The 20771-nt window shown below is 36.3% G+C and overlaps 1 protein-coding gene across 44 annotated transcripts in view; it reads right to left on the bottom strand.

Annotated features, from left to right (window-relative positions):
- TENM3 (teneurin transmembrane protein 3) overlaps nt 1-20771 on the bottom strand; it is a 1292556-nt gene that overhangs the window by 330088 nt on the left and 941697 nt on the right. For 32 of the 44 annotated variants that reach the window (XM_072927766.1, XM_072927765.1, XM_072927749.1 and 29 more), the window contains one exon: nt 17174-17417. The exons of the other annotated variants lie outside the window; for them this stretch is intronic. The gene's annotated coding sequence lies outside the window, so the exon portion shown is untranslated. The remainder of the gene's footprint in view (nt 1-17173; nt 17418-20771) is intronic. 44 annotated transcript variants of the gene reach the window in all.

Genomic DNA, 20771 nt, shown 5'->3' on the forward strand with positions numbered 1-20771 from the left:
CCCAGCAGGAGCCAGCAGCAGCAGCTGGAGGAAGCAGAGTTTGTCACCGTTCCTTCACAGCAAGGTCAAGGAAAGCACAGGTCAAGGTTTGCTGCAAGCCAGAAGCCCCAAAGCCAAGCTCACAGAAAAGGGGCTGCCAGCACTCTCTCTTCCTACAGCTCTTCCCACTCCATGCACTCTCCAGGTTTCACTACTGACTACTGAATTTCACTCAGGTAAAGAGCATAAAGATTCCAGGCCTACATTACAGACACAGAACCCAACGGATTTGTTGAGAAGGTGGTCTTTGTTTAAGGGTTGATGAGTTCAATATCCCTCACTGCCTCCTATATAAAGCTTGCTCAGTTTACAAAAATGTATGCCTTCTAATTAGTGGTCTCCAAACTTTCCCTTTCCCTTCCAAGCATAAGATCTGAATGATCCCATTTTGATCATATTCTGAGAAGATTAACACCATGGGCATAGTTACTGTGTCTCATCTTGGGGGCAGAAAAGGTGACTTTTAAGGTTTGCTATCAGCTTCTTGAAAATAAAGTTGAAGACCAGACCAATCACCTGGCCCTGAGTATTCTGGGTAATTGAAAAAAACCCCAAAAGTTTATTCCTTCATTCAGAATGTTTTGATCAGCAAAACAAATATTTTACAATGTTTATATTAGAAGATCTTCAAAGCTATTAATATTACCTTAGGAAAATCTACTTCTTCCTTACACACAGCAAGATTCCTTAAAAAAAAAATCACAAACAGGAACAATAACATAACTGAAAGGAGACTAATAAATTTTTTTCATGCCTAATTATCTTCTAACCCTTCCAGACTAAAAACTATTAGAGAATATTAGGAAGTCGTTAGACTGTAAATACAATAAAGCACAAGCATAGACACTGTCTACTGGGAAAATCAGAATTCAGCCCATGGAAGGATTTTTTTTCTCCCATTGACACAAAAATTTGATAACATTTGAGAAGTTCTGGAGATTTATGTCAGAGAGCTGCCTTAGAGACAAGATGTTCAGATCTTAGACTCCAAAGTAGCTCTGTAGCTCTCTGAATTACAATGATCAAACTCAGATTTTTAAAAAGTAGCAGTACTTGCCAAGGAATGGTGAAAGTACTATTTGTTTATCCATACACACAAACACAAGAAATACATATTTCTTGTTATTTCTGTTAATGCAATGGAGAATACTCAAACTTCTGGTTTTAGACATTTTTACAGTTCTCTCTCTTCTAAATCTTTCAAATTTCTAAAACATTTTTTTTACAGAAGCAAAATGAACATGACAAAAGGGACATTTAATAAAGTTTCTTCAAAGATAGGCTTCAAAAATCTAAGTTGCTGTGCTGTAATTGGAGAAATATTCTCAGAGAGAAAGCAACAGACAGATGATAACCAAATAAGGTACAAATAAATGTTTTCTCTATGGAGAAAGGTCCCACAGAGTTGTGCTGAAAAACACCAACCTGAGACTGAAGATGCAACTATTCACTGTCTCTTACAACTAAAGAAACAGCAACTTCTTTATGCCTCTTCACACTGAGTATAGAAGGAAGCAGAACAGTGAACTAGCTGAATGCTTGGCTAACCACTACCTTTGTTCTTATGCTTTTACAGCAGTACCATCTACAGCATTTCTTAATTCAAACTGCAAAGGGCCACTGCCAAATGTGATACCCTTATCCCTTCTACCCAAGCCACACATTTGCAGTGCTTTATGTAACAGCTGTACATTAGGATGAGAGAGAAAATCAGCCAACTGGTTTTGCTGGGTTTGTCTTTCATGAGTCCACAGAAGCAGTATATGAGGGGGGGGAAACGTCTAATTTCACACTCGTACTTAGAATAAGGTTCTGTCCTGTGAAAAACTACAAGATATGCAAGTAGCAAGCAGGTGGTTGGGAAAAAACAGTTGAAAAATGCAAAATTTCATAACTTTTACCTTCTTGTAAGGAGATTATAAATATATATTTTTGCAAGCTCCTCAACTCACACAGGTTCACAGGGGGTGACTGAAGAATTTGCCCAGAGCTGGTGTGAGAAGTGAGGGAAATTACGCAGTTCAGGGAAAAGTCTCTTTTGGTGGTGGACAAGCTATATAGTTTGGTTCCTTACATGCCAGCATATATAAAAGAAAGAACATGGTTAAAAACTCTATTAAAATTATTTATAATAGTCATAAACCAGGAACTTTCTGTATAAAGTCAGGGAAGTTAATGAAGACTAGAATGTAACTGAAAAAACATAAAAACTTATAGGTAAATGAAGATTATTCACTTGCAGAAAATATTTTGTTTAGCTTGAAAAGCATATTTATCTAAAACACAATATTGCTGGTTTACAGTTGTGTACTACTCATTATTTGAGACATACAGAATAAAAATAGGTATCCACTGAAAAAATATTTCCATCTCCACACTTCTGAAGTAAAATCTACTGCTTGTAACTTCTTCATAAGAGATGACTCTTCAAATCTAATTTTTTGCTTCAAATATTGTATATTTATCAAATCTTATGTTCACAAATATTGCTCTAAAGAAATCACTTCCATATTAAACATTTTTATTTACAGCAACTTCTGTAAAGCAGAGAATTTTACAAGGAATGTATTGATTTTGAAATAATAATAAATGGAAGCTGTGTTATCTACGTAGATTTTCCTCAGAAATAGGATCAACTGATAAAGTAGTGTTGTGATTTGTAAAGGTCACATGCTGGCAGATCAAATCAATCTTAATTTTGAGAATGGTGTAAGATTAAAAAAAACCCCTCAATTTCTAAGTGCTGGATTCTTATCAATACCTAACTTAAAAGAGCAAATATACCTGTAGCTCTGATTAATATATTTTGATGAAGTCACTGTATTAATTCCTACTCCTAAGATAGAGAACTGTGTTGTGAACTGTCTGCTTGCATCAAGGTTATACTTCCACTCAGATATATTGTGTCTCCACATCTACCCTAGCTCGAGTATTTTTTCCAGTATTGTACTATTTTTACTACTAATAGAAAAACTGCACACATTAAAAGAAAATTAAATAAAAACTAAGCAATTGCAACAATCTATTTGCATTTTGATTTAATTTATTTAATAATATTTTGCAAAATGCATCTTGAACTTGGAGTTTAAAAAACAAATTTTAACCTTAAAGGAAAAATTCAGTACGAGATAAACAAAGGACAGAGGACTGCTCTATCTCATTTGAGCTGCCTAAATATGTTTCAAGGAGAAATGCCACTGAAATGAACAAACAAAATACTACGGTTTAAGAGAAACATGTGTGTTCTCTCCCTTTGAAATTAGTAATTCTTAGATTTGGGGGACCAAGTAGAATTTTACCAGCATGAAAAGCATCAGTTCTAGTTTCTTCATTTCATGAATATTCAGAAGAACACACATCTGAAGCAGAACTTACTCAGAGATGCCTATTTTGTATGAACAATCTAGGAAAATACTTGAATTACCACAGCCTTTAGGCAAAGGATGCCTATACAGACTAGGTGAGAAACACTGCATATTTATTTTTTTAATTTCCCCAAGCTTAATGATTGCTTTAATAAAAGTATTTTTCTGTTCTTTGTTAATAAATACACTAGAAATGTTACATACTAGAAATACTTCTATATTTATATTCTGTATGATGCTTGCTGAGGAGTCTGTGTGAGTCTCTAAAAAAATGCCTGTGGATGTCTAATAGCATAACTATGAAATACAAATATCACCTAAGATATTTAATAAAAGTTTTACACCTTCCAGGAATATATATCTATTTTTTGGTAAATCTGGTAGTAATCAATATCAACACAAAGTGTTTGGTAGTCATTGATCGCAAGAAGGAGCAAGAACACTTAAGATTACCGACATCCTTTTGTCCAGACTGGAGGAAGTTTATTCCTCTTGCTTACTTTCAGATCCCAGATGCCCAGTTGTGGATGCCAGCCACATCAGCCCCCACCACGTATGTCACAGTCATTTGGCACCTTTAACTCTGTGGATCTGAAAAATACTGAGTTGTCTTCAGCCAGGAGTGCTCCAAGTAACACCTGCCAAAGGCAGAGCACTGCTCTGAGTGCAGCTGCTGGAGATTCTTCAGTGATCCTGTCTGTGACAGCACCTTCCAGAGGATGGAAACACAGGCAATGCACACAGCTGCTGGCTGTAGCAGCAGCTCTCATGGGTGGAGGAGAGAGTGAAGGACAACAGCAGCTTTTCTAGAGCTGAGAAGATGCTTCCGCTATTGATGACAAAGTGATGGCAAGGAGCAAAGCTTGGTGTCTGCAACCCTGCCACCTACAATATGCCACTTACAAACCAGGAGGAGGGAGAATGTGCTCCCAAGAACGGAGCAGACACTGGGTAGGAGCAATGCAAGTAGTCAGGGAAGCTGAGCATCCACCACTGTATTGAAGTCCCACAGAGAGAGGGGGCTACCTTGACTGTCAGAAAAACTGTCATAGGGAAACAGCAAGAAGGAAGAGTAAGGTGAGAAAATAAAACAAGAACAAGCCAGAAATTCAGCAAAGGGGAGGGAAAAAACCCAAACTCAGAAACAAAAAAGGGCTGTCACTGAGCAAGAGATACCAATTTCCAGAAAAGAATAAGGGAGATTCAGCTAATGACTGCCTGCTTCCTCTAGACCAGTATTCACGTGTAGAATATCCCATCCTAGACCAATAGTGAAAACAGAATAAAATTAATTGCTTTTTCCCCTTTACCTCAAAATATAAAGTCAACATAAACCAATATTCCAGATTACAATACAAACTATCTTAGTCATATATTAAATCTAAAATTTTATTGCAAAGTAAGTCATTATTCAGGTAAGCTTAAGGAAAATAATAACTGTGTCTATGCTAACAGAGATATCACAATTTCATACTATTATTATGACAGAAATTTTTGACCCCCAACTATTCCAAGACAGCTCCTAAGGATAACTTATCACTCTTTCCTATATATCTAAATAATAAAGAAATTACTGTCAGAACTTTGCAGGATCTCTGTTAAGGATGCTTAAACTACTTTTCTATTTAAAAGGAGAACATTCATTCTGCAAATTAGAAAACTAATCCCAACAATCACTTCTCTTAATAATTACCTGTCTGCATGGTGGCTACTAAGGAGATACTAAATTACATCTGAAAAAACCCATCCAGGTCTCTGCATACTCATAAAATATTGAAATACCACATACAATAGACAAAACATTAAAGTGGAAAAATGTTCCAACAAAAACCAAAATTTTCAACTTTCAAATAAAGTAAGAGACTTTAATGTCTCGCAAAGGCTTCTGGATAAAATTTGTCACTTGTACTTGAAAATTTGCTAACACTTTGTAAAGGTTTAGACAGAATTAACTTCAAAACATAATAGCTTTCAGAGCTACTCTCTGGTCAGTCAGTGAAGTCTAAGTAAATTTGTCATGACACGTAAACACCATTTTGGAAGGAACTGGTTTTCCTTAGTTCACATTTGAAGCTAAAACATTTTGACTGAAACAAACACAAGCCTCCAAAAAGGCTCTGACCTTTGCATAACTGATCACCTCTTCCCAAGTTCTGCAGCTGTAGCTAGCAACAACATGCTAATGAACCATTTGCCTGTATTCAACAATCCCCGAAATGCATCAACCATTGACACTTCAAAAAAAGCCCCACACTTTTTTTGGTTGGAATTTGATGGTAGGAACATTATATCAGCTCTACAGATGTGACAGCTGATACAGTGGCAATATAGGTAAGACTCAAGTTCAGAGCTAGAGCTGTTGTTGCTGCTCAGCTCTAGGGCTACCACAGCACCACAGCTGAGGAGCTGCTCCCTTGTCTCTTGCACCTTGCTCGTGGCGCAAACTGGCAGCTCCCACCCTACTGCAAGATGCAAATGCTGAAGGACTGTACAAAATGTCATGTATGAATCACAGTAAATGCACTTATGCTTTAAAATCCAACCAATGAGAACAATCACAAACAACTTAAGATTTAAGAAACTTATTCATCCAAAAAAGATGATAGAGTAGCTGCAAGAAAAGAGCCTAAAAAATATTTTTAAGCAATATGTATGACACAAGAGCTCCTATTAAAATTCAGTTGATTCATGTAACTCATTCACTGACTCATGATGTGCTAAAATGAAAACACTGAAAGTAAAATATACGAGACAGCATATTCAGATTATGAGTAAGAGAGAATGGTTTCATATTGATCCGTGAAATTAATTGGAAGCCAGCCAAATTATAGAACAGTCAGAAAAAGAATGAATGCTTCTTTCATACACTGTAAACACAAAGAAGGGATGGAGAGAAATGAAACTGTCCAGACAGGAAGTTCAGACCACAGGGTACTAAAAAGAAGGCCAAAGTTATATATAGTAAATGACATTTCCAGGTAGAGGAAAAGCATCAGTTGAGAAGTTCAGGATCAAACACACTACCAAGGTTATTCATGGAAAGTCTAAATAGCAACTATACAAGAAGAACACTTGATTTGTCCCCAGGAGAAACACATTCATGCAAAGTATTTAGAGGGAAAGTCAGAACCAGCAGGCAAAGAGAACAGAGAAGAGTCATTAAAGGTGTCAAGGAATACATACAGCTGAAAATCACAAGCACAGAATTGTTGGCCAGCAGCATAATTTAGATCCTGTGTATAAGTAAGAGTAAATGGCCAAGAAGTGACCCTTGTGAGAAGGACTCAAGAGAGTAAGGGTCTTGTCACGTAAGAAATTAACAAATACACACCTTTTCTTTTTTAAGAGATGTGTAGAAAAATGTCAGCAATAAAAGGATAGGGCAGGCAGTTGGATGAGAGATTTGAAGAAATATAGCAGTTATATAAGGAGAAGGAAATGAAAGAAATAATACCTGCACAGAGAATGTACATATTTTTTCAGAGCAGTCATCATTATCCTGAGTTAGGTCAATCTCAAATGTAATTTCTTAACAACTATTATGGAAAAGAATATGAGTAAAGTCTAACACTGTCTTCTCTTTTTACTATGAAACAATTCATGATAAAAATGTTCCTTAGCTGGAGGAATTTTATATTGGCCCTTCTAGAGACATGACATCTAAAACTTTTATTAACTGAGCAATCTAAGCCAACTCTTAGAAAGCAGATCAGCAGGCAGAATAGCTCTCTCCAGGTACCAGGCACATTTACCTGTTTATTTGAATTACCTAACTAGATAAAAATTGTAAGGCAAGAATATCACTTGTCAGCACATATCAGCTACAAATGGTGCTGCACATTTCAGGAGCAAACTAGAAGATTCTCTGAGCATCTGACTAACTAGCAACTCAGTCTATGCCTAGGGTTCTGCTCAGAGCCTGAACAGTTTATAGATCATCTCCTTCAGCTTCTCTGAAACTAAAGATTTGATAGAATATGCATAATATCTGAAGCAATTAAACTGTCATCACAGGAAACACATAATGGTTAATTATTATATACAATATAATCACATAATAGTAAAAAAAAGTTTATGAGAAAATTGAATGACTACTTGCTCAAACTACTTGGAACTTGCTCAAACCTACTAAAAACAGTAAGAAAATAGTATCTGTTTTGTTAAGAAAGAAGTCTTAACTAACAGAACATATCAGTAAAAACAATTTTGGGGGTTTGTTTTAGTTTTTTGGTGGGGTTTTTTTTTTTTTTTTGTTTTGTTTTTTTACTATGTAGATATTGGTGGAATATTTAGGGGATGTTTTACTGCCTGGAAAACAGATGCATGTGACATCCATTTATGGCTTATGTTTGTTTGGTATGTCCTACACACAGGTTAGAGGTGAAAATGGGATTGGTCTCTCCAGTCTTGCAGTTCCTACATGAATTAAGCAGAGGCCATCTAAACAAGCATGCCTGTAAACCTGGAAACTCCTGCATCCTTTTGCCAAAACTTTACCTTCTAAAAAATCTACCTCAAAACAGAATACTAGAAGCTGCCTTTTATTACTGAGATCAGGAGGATTGAAATAATAACTAGAAAAAAACAAAAATGAGATAAAAAAATAAATGAAGATTTAAAGGTTTTAAATCACAATGATGCATCACATGCACATCATTACAGAGCATGTAAATACATAACATCCTAATATTACTACACTTAAGTGCTCTATAAGCATATGTGTATGATACATTGTGACTTAAAACATTTTAATTCCATTGAAGAAGTTCTGTAGCTTTAAAACCTGCTGCAATTTTGCATGGCTGCTGCCTCTTCCATTCCTCAACATGAAGTGATAGATTCTGCAGAATATTTACTTACTAAGAGCCTTGGCAGAATATGCAGGCTCTGATTTTATTGTAGGATTGTAACTATAGCTGCATTACCAGACCTTATGCTTAGAATGATGGCATCAAATACTGCAGTAATCTCAAGCAAAGTTTTTGTTCAATTGATTTTTCTCACTGTCTGAACTCCTCTGCTTAAAAATTTTGATGCTCTGAAGCATCTAAAAATTGTTAATGTTCAGTACACAAGACATCTCTGCTGTATTGTCAGACCAAGACTCAGTGGATAAATCAGAAATACAAGTATGTTACAGAATATAGACATTTGTATTTTACAGGACAGATTTTTAACCCTGCCTCAACTTGTAAAGACAAACATGTGCTAAGTAGTTATGAAAAAACCTAACATATAAATAAATGTTCAAGAATATACTCTATCTATAAGAGCCTACAAGTTACATATGTAGCTGCCAAGACATAATACTCTAAGAATAATCTTGCAGTACTAAATTAAAAACCAAGATGAATGAATGAATAGTGCTTATTTTCAAGTTTTAAAGAGTGCAGGTTTCCAAGCCAAACATGAAAGCTGGGAATGTAACATATTGCTCTAAAAACACTGAATAAACCAGCAAAACAGGGAAAGTTTGTTAAAAACACAGATTGAATCATATGCCACAAATAGGAAAGCTTTGCCAGTGTTTGAAAACCAGCAGCACAATGACAAATAAAACCCATTTATTTTTATCAAATATTATTTCAAGTCAGCTGATCTTGAAAAACAAAAGAATAACTCAATTATCTTTAATTCTCAAAACACAATGGAGAAATAAATTTAGTAAGTACAGGGATCGTATGTACCACTAGCAATCAATCAGCAAATCTTCTCTGTCTGTTATAAGTGCATAACGTTAACAACTGTTCCATATTCAAATTGAAAAGGTTACTGTAAAACAGAATAAAGAATGCATCTTAACATCTTTTCACTGATTTTATTTACAATGTTTCTTGCTGAAAAAATGTCTGCATAACATATAGAGCGTTGCTATAAATATACCACAATTCTCCAGTTTCCTTTCAGAAAAAATAAGGCTTATCTCAGAAAAGCTCCCAATCTCCTTGTTTTGTACCAGAATCTCAATAGGTTCCACAGTCAAAGACATCTAAGACTCTCTTCTTCAATGAAAAAAGCTTGAGAAAAAAATTGGAACAGCAGAGATATCCCTCTCCCATCTTCTCTTCATTTCTGCCAGTGATTTTCATGAAGCCATGCTACTAATCAAATGGACTGTCCAAATGGCCATTCCCTGTTTTCAGGGCAGCTTAGCACCATAATGGCCCAGTGCTAAAGCCCTTCCTGCTTGCTCCACAGCAGCCTCTGTGGCTGCACTGTGCCATCCCTGCTGCATGACCCAAAGTACACAGGAACACTCCCAGCCCAGCTCTCCTTAACATGGTGGCTTCACTCCACTCTCACAACACACAGCATGCAGAGTGGCAGTGTGAGCCAAGAAGTGCTAATGTCTGACTACAAACATGGATTTCAACTGCTGACAAAGAAATCAGATTTATGGAAAAACAAAGAGACTGAAACCCACTCATCCCAATAAAAGCACCGCCCTCCATATGGGAAGGACAACTGAACAGTCATCTGAAATATAAGTCATCTTTCATTTTCCATTCCTCCCTGCAGAAGAAAATAAAGTTATTCTTCAGTCGTGAAAGCTTTAATCGAGGAATTTGACAGATATTTTTATTTTTAGTTTGTTTACTGTTTGTTTTCAATCAAAAACTTTCCTTCAAAACAAAGTGGTAAGTCGATGGCAAGATAATTCTGTTTGAATATCACAACATTATTTTAGATGGTGGTCAGCCTTCAAAAATTCCAGTTATTCAAAGAGAGAAAACCAGCTTGAAAAGTAAATACATTAGCAAGAAAAAATCAATCACAGAGAAATAAAACAGAGGCTAAGAGGAGGATGGTATTTTCAAGGGAGGCAAGCAGCCCACAGAAAGAAATCTGCTTTAATAACTACATTTGCTAGAACGCATGGAACTAATTATGGTTCCAATGTACACAATGCATTCAGAGACCTCAAGTAACAGACATTACTACCTGGCATTTCCAGCCCAGTTGTTGAAGTATACTGATTGTAAGCATAAATGTTCATATTACGAAACAGGCAGATGGTCTGCTTCACCAGAAACATTACAGTCTGACATTTGTTATCAATTGTACTGATTTAATACTAATGAGAGTAAATGGAGACAGATTTGCAAAAATCTGTCTCTTGGGAAGATATATGTGTACCTTTAAAATCTTTTACCTCATATTTATCATCCTATGGTACTGAGAGCAATAATGATGTATTTTAATATAGAGCACCGCTCTGATATTTGCACTGAGTATTCAGGCCAGGAACCAAAACCTACCTGAGAATAAATTTCTTCCAGAAAAGAAGCAGAGGTGGTGCTTCACTAACTCTGCCACAGCAGCAAACAAATCAAGTTTAAACACTCTTTTTATGATATTATAAAATAACATTATATCCACTACTGAGGCTTTTGTTCACAAGTGCAGCAATTTGAAGATATGCACAGCAAGGGTAAGTAGGGTAAGTAATGCTTATTCTCCAAATGCTGAAGTGCTCTGTCCTTCCTCAGCGTGTCCTGCTGACTGCATGCTCACTTGTGGGCAGGGGAGAGAAGGAAGAGGCACCAGGCTTACCCCAGGATGATGAGGTATCAGGAGCCCTGAACTGCCAGGAACCCAAGCCGGGCTAAGCACCACAGCCTGTCCCATCAGTCACTGGCTGCATTATGGGCAATGGTATATATCACAAATCCAAACTGATGAACATTAAACATTAAACATAAACATGAACATTAAACAAGTTATCAAGCCTAACACTTCTCCTTACACTTGTTCTTCATGCAATTGCTTCAGGCCTTAAGAAAATTAAGGCTGGCTATGTTTCTTATAACAAAGCAGCAGTGAAAGTGTTCCTTTTAAGTCAGTGTCTGGTCATCAGCACATTATCATCCTCTCAGATTTTTGCTGCTATGAAATGTCACCAGCACATCTTTTTTAGAAGGGACACAGAGCCTCTACAACAAATAAATGCCACAGAAGCTCCTTGATTGTTCTGCTTCCTTCAAACACTTTCTTTCCTGTTCCATTTCTTGTGCACACCGTAGTGCGATCAAAGATACAGAGATTTGTTACTTTCTCATTAATAACAACATCAATTCCATAGAAATTTCCAAGTTTATTCAAACAACTTTGAGTACAAGCACAGTTTAAGACTGAAGTGTAATGACACAGCATTATGTTACAATTCAATTGCTTCACTCCAATTTACATCAGACATGAGAATTTGAGAACTGATTTGGACAGACTAATAGTGAACACCTGGATTTCTTCTTTTATAGCCAGAACTATCAATATGATTATTCACTCACTATTTCATCGAAAGCCAATGCCTGTTTATAATCCCAGGTTAGTATACTAGGGACTTTATAATGAAGCAAAAATTATATATTTTTTAATTATCCATGTACTATAACAAATAAATATATTCAATATAGAGGTGCTAAAAATAAGCCTTTTAAGTTCACCTTCCTATAAATCATTGATAAAAAATAGATTTAAGTGTATTTTTCATTGCTTGGAAAAGCTGATTTCAACTAGATTTCAAGACCCTAAGGGTCAGGCATTAAACATTACATTTTCCCAATTTCGTAATATTTTTTAGCAAAGACATGGTCACTGACAGTAACTTCTAAAATAAGATTAAAACCAAGAATCTATTCCTTGCACAGATTGCTATATTAGCATACTGAAAAAAATATGTACTGTACTTCTAGCAGAGAAAAATGCCTCTGGTATAAAGTCAAGAAAATTGAAAGTAAAGTCAGCTGTACATGCTGTAACACACTTTCTCTGAAGCTTCTACACTGGAACACAACACAAATTAACTGTCATGTTTAAGCAATTATCTTCTATCAAAACGATCAAAAAACTAATTTACACAAGAGATACAGTAGATGCATTTCCAATTTTCCCTCTAGCTTCCCCAAGACAGTGCAACTGATCTAAACAAATACAGTCAATCATTTGTGAGAGTGCGTATGAGGGGAGAGAGTGCTTTTTAAAATTATTATTTATTCTTAATTAAAGGGAAGATGTGTGATCTCCCCTGTAAGGGATAGACTGGAAATACGGAAGATATGGCAGTGAATGTTTTACGTACAGCCAGATCAATATCCTACTTTTCACTATAAGAACTTTTTCTCACAGAAAACTGAGAGTACAAATGGATACCACTCAATTTTCCAAACAAGCTTTTTACAGGGTAAAGAGGGAGAGAAAAGAAATTTATATTCAGTATGGTGAAACAGAATTTGCTTCTTCTGACTTTGAGCAAGATGTCTGCTCCTATCTAACAAACAACAGCATCTAGAACATGAACCATATAAAGCCTGGGTTCCTAATCAAAACATATAAACAAATCAGTGTCATTTGTCAAGGGGAGAAGGGACTGGAGACCACAGATGACACAAACAGAGGGGGAATTTTTTTTTTTTTCCTCCATTCTTTCTAGTCACTCCTGGGGATGTACAGCAGTAGAATCTTCTAATCACTTTTTTTCTAAGCACAGGGCTGAGTGTTATTTGTATAATTTTCATATTTAAAGTGATTTGCTGTAATAAATTAATATACCTACACTGCTTCATATATATTCTATTTTCTGCATGAAATATGCCAATTCCACTAAAATCTACCACAAATAGCAGTGCCTAGTCTTGAAAAGTGACTAAAAAACCACAATGTTCAAAAGAATGAAGTGTTTCTGTTACTAAAAATATATCTTCTGCAGATATGAACTACTTTTCTTCTCATATTGTTTTTTTGTTTTCCCTCAACCCTTCATAAATACCATCTCAAAGCCTTATGTTAGCATCAGTATTGAACCTAGGGCTTTTTGACTAAGAAACAGAATATGAGTAATTTCTATTCCAAACTTCATAACATTAAGCTACATGTAAATTATTTCTTTTAAACTGAATCAGGCACTTAAACACTGTGCTATCCCAGGCAGTACATTTTTTTAATTGCTAAAGAGATACAACAGGTTTTTGCTTCTTTTTAATCAAATCAAAATAAACCCCACCAATTCTATGACCTCCCCAAAACTGTTGTGGCTATCCTTATGAAGAAGTGATTTACAAATCTGAAGAGCAATCACCCTAAACAAAGTAGAAGAGATTGATACGGTGACGTATGAAAGCAATGATGGAGCAGCGCACCATTTAAAATACCTTCAGTTTTGCTTTTGGTTAGAAGATAAAGCATGCTTCTTGGCACAGAGGCAGTAATAAAATAGGTTGTCTTCTCTAAAAACCAAAGTAAAAACAGAAATTAAGAAAAAAGTAACAGATTTTACTTGTATCACTTAGTAAACAGTTAAGAGGTAAAAATCACTATGAAACCCATTTTGTTTCCCATACAGAGGCAAAATCTATTGCTAAATCATGAATGGTAGACAGGTTTTGTTAGAAAACCTGAATCTTTTTGTTCTGATTTTGAGATACACTTGAACCACCTTCCTTGGACACACTCACGGTAGCAGCGCACAAATAAGCAGATGCAGGTACTTGAACCAATGCTGGCAAATCTGGGAGTAAGCATGTACAGCAGCTTATGCTTTCGACAGACAACAGCACTTGCCTTCTCTCTAAGAACTTTCCTTAGCCATTAAGGCTTTTTGAAGAAAGATTTACCTAGAACCATCTCCTGATGGTTCTGGAAAAACACCAGGTAAAAGTTCATAGCCTTAGAGAAGCCTTCACACTTCAGTAACTAAATATGCAGCACAACAGTTATGACAGTCTGTAGTTAACTTTCACTACACTCCCCAAATACAGAGGTCCAATTTTGAAATTTGATCAATACTTACATCATCTTACTCATCAGATTAATTGGTAAAAAAGCTACAACATATTCTTTGAGACAGTTCTGAGGAACAAATTAATTATTTGCTACCCAATGTGAATGAATCTCCTGTTTGCAAATACTGATGATGGTTCATGGAAGTATTACATTGATAGAAGAGTCTGCAGACTACATGCATAAGTAAGAATCAATGTTGCAAGCAAAAATCTGAGCAAAGACAACTAAAGTAAATTGTACATTCTACATATCCTTTAATTACGACCCATCCCTTACTTTATTATCTATAATCCTGGCAAAACTCTGGGATTTGCACATTAACAGGACTTGCACGTCAATCACTGTCATCTTCTGAACCAGAAAGGTGTATATGTATTTCCACAATAGGACTCAGATTAGTTTTCATGAAACTTTACACAAGGGTAGCAACCCTATGTTCTGCTACTTCTAGCCAGGTCCGTGCCCAGCTCCTTGTCCCATCCCAAAGTTTTGGTTGTCCCTGTTACTAAGGCTCGCCTAAGTTAAATATTTACTTTCATAAAGTAAATTTTAAGGTGGGTCTGTTCCCCTGCCTGCATCTGCATTCATCCCCTCTAACACTCAGGCAGGCAGGTGTAGGCATGGGCAGGGACTCTGAGTGTTCATGAAACCGTGATCCTCACCCCATAACCTGCCTTCATCGTGTGAATCCAGCAAGCAAGCACAGTGAATCCAGACCCGGAAACTGTTTCTGATGCAGTTTCTTCAGTCACTTTTCAGTTCACTTCAGTTTCTACAGTCACTTTTTGCTGAAGCACTCATCTTCTCCCAGCAAGAGCACCATAAAAATGCACAGAGGACAGACAAGCATTGCTCTTTCTTGTCTACTCCTGCTCTTCTCCTGTACTGGTGACCTGAAGCATTTACCAGCAACATTCAGTACATTCAGTCCATGCAAAAATCAATTTGGAGCCTTGGTAGCTAGATTTCTACTGTTTATTTCTCATTCTCCTCTTTGCAACCAGAGTTCGGCATCACTACCAAAGGCATTTCATCTTTACTGATACAAGCCAGAAAATGTCACATTATCATACTGGTCTGAAACTTGGATTTTGTGGAGAATGCAAACTAAAAATTCAGTCAAGGATAGGGAAGCTGAACAAGACGGTAATTGTTGACACATATGTACATATATATTTGCCACAAAAATATGAATGCAGTGGTGAAAAGCAGATGAAGGAAATAAAAAATGGATCACTTACTGCCCAGGAAAAAAGTGTACTTTGGGAATAGGGCCTATGACAAACAGCAACTATCTGAATATATTTTTCCCCCCCCACATTACACAAGATTAGACAGTATCATAGGCTTCCTCCTGTTGAAAGGCCACTAGCAGTTTGGGATAATAAAAACCCCTTGAGAGACAGTAGTTGTAAGGCAGAATTACAGAGGCTTAGTGGATCTATCCATGATTGATATAAAACTGAACATAGTACTAATAATGTATTTTCAGGTCTTATAATGTGTGTAAATTTATAGAGGGAATTCAAGGGACGGTTTTAAACAGATTCAGTATTTCTGTTACAAATAGGCATATACATTATGAAGTGTCCTCTGGCCGAAAGGCAAGTTTTGTTATTTGAAAATAGTATCTCAAGTTATGTTTTATCCTGTCCAGTCACAGTAATTCTTGCAATGATTTCCTTTCCTCTTCTACCAAGGGAAAAAAATCCATGGTATTATTGGATTCTTTAAGAAGAAATTACATTCTGGCTCCATCTGAGTGTTTTAGCTTGATTTTTCCAGAAAAAAATGTTATTATGAGATGGCTAAACACAAAATCATAATATTTGAGTAATGTTGTCCAAGTCCTATCAAATTTTGCAAGATACTAGATGTCTCAGATATTAATTTCACAGAAGTTAAAACCTTACAGAAAAAATAGGACCCAACAGAGTCTTGAAGGAAGAGCAACCACAGCTTTGCCCCTTTTCCCTCAAAGAAAAGACAATCTACTACTAATCAAAATTCATGCTCTATTTGTTGAAACCACAAGCATGACATTCCTAACACACCCAAAAACCAGTGAGAGAGAATAAAGTGAATGGCACATTTGAGGAACACAGCAGTGAGCTAGGGCACCCGACAGTGGCGACTAAAATACTTAGGGAATGAACCTAATAAGAAATGCAGGTTTTAGGTCTACTACTCATGAAACAACTGCACAGTTATGGAGTATTCCCAAGTCATTGCACCTAAGAAAGAAAACCAAACAAACAACACTTGAAGAGGAGATACATCTAAAACATACACATAGATAATATGAGTAAGTCAATACCAATTAAAAAGAAGGGATGAAAACCACTGCAATTATTATTGTGACTGGATAGTTTTAACTCTCTTGGTAGCATGCAATATAGCAATGTAGATTTGTGCTGAGGTGCCTAAACAAAAGACAGAGCATGTCTCTCTACATCAAAATGTCCAAGTAATATGATAAACATTGAAATAGAACAGTGGAGAAAACCTCCCACCATTTATTCTTCATACAAATAAATACTATTTTGTATATGTAGATCGTAAGCACACATGCATCCCTTTAGAGACCTGGCTTTCAAAGTAGATTTCATTTTTCTGCCGTTCCTCTATGATAAAAATATAATTGAGAGAACTCAAATAAAATAAAGAGAATAACTGATGCCCCCCAAAATCTAGAGCAGATACAAATTATTGTTGACTCATATTGTAAATTGCCTGTCCACTACAAGCTTTTAGAGTAATGCAACAAAGAAAGAAATGTTTTTCAATCACTGCCATCCATCAACTTGGTAAACAAGTAAAATGTATACTCTGCCATCTGCTAGCTATTAGTCTATGTAATCACAAAATATCATGTAATGTAATCATAAAAAACCACTATTATTACCTACTCTTTCAATTTATAAACAAATATTTCTAGCTGTCAAATGATTTTATGCTAGCATGAGACTTGAACCTTCTGCACTGCTTACCATCAATCTAGTCGTCAATCTAAGTCTGTCTCTTGTTCAGTCCTCCTGTGTTTGGGAAATGCTCAGCATGGCAGTGCTGTGATTGATCCCAGAAGAAATCCCATGAAGAGAAGGGTCAGTAAATGTTCCAGCTGTCAAGGACCTGAACAGTCTAAGAGCAATGGCTATGGGAGTAGTCTTGCTCTTGGTCAGACTGGCTTAGATGGTCAGAGTAGTCTTGCTTTTGGTCAGACTTGCTTAGATGCTGCCAAGAAAGAACAGAATTCTCAGTTCTCAGATTACTTTTTTCTGCACCATATTCTAGTTATCCTTGATACTTATCTTTAAACATATTCCCATGAGAAAGAGCACTAGTAAAATTACAGTTTTCTCAAATTACTTATCTTTTAAAGGTAGAAATAGCTCTTCTAAAATGCTTAAGTCAGAGTAATATGGTTTTTTCCCCACTGATTTCCAACCAAAACTATCTATTAGAATGCAAACACATTAGTAAGAAACTGCAGTGAGACTAAAAAATCATACTGAAAATTTTTTCAGTGATATGTACTACTAAAATCTGTTTAAACAATGGAATTTGATCTTGTCCCTAGAACTTTCTCAATACACTGAAAAGTCTACACATAAAGTGACATTCACTATTTTTACCAGCTCACAGAACTTGCCAGAGTTATTACACCATCAGACCAATAGCAACAAGAGGTTCAGATGGCTGCAGCTAAGACACTTATTCCTTATAAACAACTTTTAACTTATGGCAGAAAACCAAATATTTTATGGCAAGGAAGACTACTTAAGAATATTCTTTTTCCTATCAGGTAAATATCAAAACCAAAGGTAACAGTGTAAGTGATACAGAAGCCATTATTTCAGCTATACATGACTCCCATTTGTTCCTAAAGGTGATCCTCTGCCAACTTGAGGGCTAGAATCTGCTCCTGCAGTGACAGAACAAAGTGGAACAGCATACCAAGGGAATACGTGGGGTGTTGGTGGCCTACCAGGTGTCACAGTAAATTAAAATGGCAACTTTCTAAAGATAGATCCACTGGGTTAAGATTGACTTTGAAATTCTGAATGGATAAGTCTCTCAAGCTACAGAAGTATCTTTTCTTTCTTCAGATCAGGTCTTTAAGAGCTAATTTCCATATAACCTGTCAGAAACCTTGACTTTTTTCATGCCTTGGTCAGTAAAATTCTGACATATTCCACAAACACGATTACTACACCTTAAAGATACAATCCAGGATCCTAAATCAATTAACAGTGTAAATAACACAGCTGCAGGGACAGGAGAGAGACTATGCTTTTTAAAACACAAGTATGAAGTCTGCACCACTGGAAAGAGCAACCTTCTTTGCATCTAGGGGTTAACACCTGCAGCAATCAGGGTTTTCTTTGAGGCAACAGACACTCAGTCTGACATATGGTGCTGCCAATCCAGTTTTGGAGCCCTTCAAGTAACAGAGGTCATCCAAACTACTGAAATAAGGAGCAGACTCAACTAGATCTCTCAAGCACATATGTCTCCTGAATCTAAACTTGTCATCCTTTTCCAGGTGTTTGTTAAATATTTCTGCAGTTTGTATGGCAGACTCTCCTACAATGGAGAGGAATTAAAGAGTCCAAAACCCACATTCAAAAGCTACATTATCCAAGCTGCAAGGTGACCATTAAAAAGCTATGGAATGTGTATGTGTATGTGTATGATTTAAAGCTAAATATTAATACATAAATTGTATTTGTAAATGTTCTTTAAGTTTCACACATTTTGGTGCAATCTTTATTACGTGCTTGCTACAGAGTCCATGACTGATACCATAGGAAAACAGTAGCAAAACTGTATCTGCCACCATCACTCTCATTTTCTCATTCCCTAAACCTTGTGTGTCAAATACTTTGTATTTGATTTTGATATCTAAATGTATTACATGTAGGATTTATGTAATTTAAAAATTAATGCTGTCAAAACAAAGTATACATAAATAACAGAAATGAGATTTTAAGGTGGTTTTCAGTCTAGGAGATGTTTCAGTTCTTAGGAGGTATCTTCTAAGTCTATTAAACTTGACTACTAATGCCAATCTTTACATCAGTGACTGAAAATTTAAAGGAAGTCTCCAAAAGCAAAGGCATTTCCTTTTTTCCCCTGGATTAATTCTTTAATTATGGCATATAGTATATGACACAAATAAGGGAATTAAGTGATTCACAGAAATAAATAAGTCGGGGTGGGGGGGAGTGGGGGGGCAAGAGGGAAAATGAAAAAACAAAAATGAAACAATAAACCGCAAACAAACCAAAAAACAACACCCAATGACAAACCAAACTTTCTAGACTATGTCAATTCATATTCCCTCTGCAAAACTTTAAACAGGCTCTTTCCCTAAACAGTAAAGCCACATGCCCTATAAAACATAGGGAACAGGGAATGTCCCAAGAGAACATACAATGGATATGTTCAGCCAGACAATCTGACTTACATTAACCACACAGTGTACAGTAAAGTCATAAAACAGTTTGCTGTCATCAATTCTATACTTTTACAGAAAAAAAAATATTTTTAAATTTGTTACAATACCTCTAATTTAGTCTATCTAGGTATTTGTTTTTAGAATTCATAACTTCTGATCACTTCAGAAATTCTAAGACCAACTCCACAGAAATACACCCAAAAGGCTCAGTTTGTAGCTGTTGCTGGTGGCTGTAAAAAAGGATGCAGAAAAATGCCTGCTTGGCCATTTTCCTGCTGCATTAATACAGAGGGAAATTTACCTCTGTCAATGGTTGACATGATAAGCTGCCAGCACTCAAACTAAAAATGTTTACTAGGCTAACAAGGCAGTGATTCTCTGAACTGTGGCAGCAGAGAGGAGTCCTGCTCTATTGTCTAATCATACAAACTTGACTTCAACAAAAACAACTGCTACATCTGCCAAACTGGCCAGAGTGAACTTAGGCAAGTACAAGAAAGACAATTCTGTCCTGCACCATGTCAAAATGGAATGGGTAAAAGACACGCACGTCAACATAAAACTGTTTCTGGGAAGTAAAAAAAAAAAAAATAAAGCCAGAGGAGTGAATTTTATCGACTCAGAATGGTATTTTGATCTTGTACTGGGGTACTGGATACTCCAGTGATTGATTTCTTGTTCTGTTAAGCCGTAAGATATTTTCAAGACAAGGAAACAGAGGTATTTGACTGAGGAGATGGAAGGTGGGATGTGATGGGCAGAGATCAGCCACCACGTAGGGCTGGAACTATGGACAAAGTCACAACAGCAAACTGGAGGGCAAGCTCTCAATGCCATGGCTGAAGAGCAGGTGGCAAGGAGATGGGGTAAGGTGAAGTAAATGTAGGTCTAGAACTCTGCTTTCTCCCTCCCACACTGCCAAGTGAATCTCCACTAAATTTATTACTTTTTACACACAAAAAGAAAACATAACTTAATTGCCACTTGAGAATGTGCATCCACAATAAATATCAAAGCACGTGTTATTTCTCAGAAAGAAAAGGCAGCATAACCAGAAAGTAAATTATAGCTATTAATTCTCCACCCAAATTTCTGATGTTATCCATTACATGCAATTCTATTGTGGA

This window comes from Taeniopygia guttata, chromosome 4, assembly GCF_048771995.1.
Source record: "Taeniopygia guttata chromosome 4, bTaeGut7.mat, whole genome shotgun sequence".
Taxonomy (NCBI): domain Eukaryota; kingdom Metazoa; phylum Chordata; class Aves; order Passeriformes; family Estrildidae; genus Taeniopygia; species Taeniopygia guttata.